The sequence below is a fragment of the Trichosurus vulpecula genome, chromosome 1 (genome assembly GCF_011100635.1).
Source record: "Trichosurus vulpecula isolate mTriVul1 chromosome 1, mTriVul1.pri, whole genome shotgun sequence".
Lineage (NCBI taxonomy): Eukaryota > Metazoa > Chordata > Mammalia > Diprotodontia > Phalangeridae > Trichosurus > Trichosurus vulpecula.
Genome location: NC_050573.1, coordinates 140,266,997 through 140,269,385, shown reverse-complemented (window position 1 = coordinate 140,269,385; position 2,389 = coordinate 140,266,997). Strand labels below are relative to the sequence as shown.

The 2,389-nt window shown below is 43.2% G+C and overlaps 1 pseudogene; it reads right to left on the bottom strand.

Annotated features, from left to right (window-relative positions):
• Positions 1-264: 264 nt before the first annotated feature.
• LOC118833943 lies at positions 265-2,000 on the bottom strand (annotated as a pseudogene).
• Positions 2,001-2,389: the final 389 nt, after the last annotated feature.

The following is a 2,389-nucleotide window of genomic DNA, read 5'->3' as shown; positions in this document are numbered from 1 at the left end:
GCTATACTACAGAATCTGCTACTCTGTTGGGCAGTTTTGTATACATTTCTTACCCATGCCCTTGCAAATATCCTTAAAATGGGACAAGAAGGGATTACCCTATCCCCATGTCACAGAAGCCCACAGTATATTCCTAGTAGTAGGGTCAATGGCATGCCACTGGCCACTCCTCCTTCGGGTGCGTTGTCATTTCCCAAACTGCTGTGGAGAGTTGGTTTTATTCTTGGTTAAGGCTTCCATCATCACTTCCAAGCTGGACACTCACTACTCCAAATCCTTTGCCATTAGTCTGGCTTTCTTCTTTTCCTTCTTCTTCTTGGTGCTCTCCGTGCCCGAATCCTTTGATTTACTTGTGCTCTCTACCACAATTTTTCTTCCCTTTTTTGCTGCCTTCCAGTTGATGAGCAAAGGCTTCACCTCCTTCATCTTCATCACCATCATCTTCCTCAACAAACTCTTTCTCTTCAACACCTTCTCCATCAATCTCTATTCCCACCACCTCTTCCTCCACTTCGCCAGCTGCATCTTCCTCGCTGCCTTCATCTTCACTGCCTTCTTCCTCCTCCTCTTTCTCCTCACTGCTTTCTTCATCCTGTTCGCCATTCTCTTCACCATAATCGCCATAATCACTGTAAATGCTGTACTCAGCATTATCTTCCTCTTCACTCTCCCCTTCTCATTTCCGCTTCTTTGTCTTTACTGTCTTCATGAGTTCGACTGGGCTGCAACTGGTTCTTTCTTCACAGATGCACTATAGTTGACATAGTCATCCTTCCAAGTCGTAGGCATGCTGTCATTGGATTTTCCATGCTTATCCAGAAGACCTAGCTTGATCATCATCTTCTTTTGACTTGCCTTTGGGCCCAGACCCCATTTCCGAGGGTAAGTGCCTCTCTCCATGATCACTCTTTTAATCTTGGCCACTATACCATGGTCACAGGTAGAAATCACTGCTGTAGTCATCAAGGCAATAGCCACACAAATGGCTTCCCCTTTGGTAGTGATGACTACAACTTCCTGATTGACTTCAATGCCATCCTCATACTGCAGAACCCCAGGAAGCATGATCTTTGCTCTGTAACAGATGGCATTAACCACACTGTCCTTCATGACCAGTCGCTTGTGAGATGTCAACAGCTTCTCCAGAGGATAAATGACCCAATGAAGGTAACCCTCATCTTTGTAATTATCATACTGCCATTAAGCATCTAACACATCATACATGGTCACCATGTGGTCCTTCTCCCCCATAACTCCAGAGCGGATCCAGAGAAGCTCTTGCATCTGGCCTCCAACTCCAAGTAACAAACCAACACAGACACATAATGTTTGAATGTATGTTCCAGCTTCACAGCTCACCCAGAAGACACCTAATTTTTTTTTCACGGTCATATTCTAACATCTCGCTGTCATGGATAGTTCTGACTTAGAGTTTTCACTTGACAGCAGCAATGAGAGGTGGTCACTGGAATAGAGCACCTGTCAAAGTTTCCAATGCCCTGGAAAGCTGAACCTCACTTTCAATAGCATTGTGCAGTCAGATAACTCCCACATACTCTGTGCCTGCACTCTGCTGAGATTTGACCGATTGAGTAGCTCGTTCTATGCATGCAATTAAACACCCAGTCACCTTCGGATCCAAAGTACCACTGTGGCCAGTCTCCTCAACCCAGAGTATTTGCCAGATCCACGCAACTGCCTCATGGGAAGAGGGATTGGAGGGTTTGTCAAGGTTAATGAAACCTGTCTCTAATTTCTCTCTTGAGAGGGTTAGATCCTGAAGGGAGGGGAGTATAGTGGGTTGTCCTTATATTTAGTTTATCAAAGTTCTTTAGCAGTAAGGGCCACTGAGATGTGTCCAATTGAGTTACTTTAGATTCATGTTTGATGAAGAATTCCTCTTCATGTTGTAGATTAGCTACATCATCTTCTCCTAATACTTTGTACTCCTTTTTTCTCTTGTGCTTCTTTGACACAATGGCAGCTTCACCGTCTGCCATGTTGGTGGCCACAACTAGGGGCATCCAGGCCATGTGCTCTAGTCTGGCGCTGAGGGGAATGACTCGATTCTAAATTCTTAAAAGGAAAGTTAAATGAATTAAATGGAGAAATAATAGCTGTTCATAGTTGAGCTTTCAATGTACTCCTTTCATACTTACGTAATTCTAACCAAAAAAGGAATTTGCCTAGGAAATATTTATTGTAGTTGTGAATAGGAAAAGAGTTCATGGCCAGTCTAGGGATCAGTTCTCAAAAGCTAAAATGAATAATTATGATTACATAAAACTAAAAAATTTTGAACAAAAAAGTGAATTAAAATTAAAATGGAAACAGTCTCAAAGACCTCCTCAAAAAGCCCTTACTTTGTCTAACCATCCCTTCCCCTGCC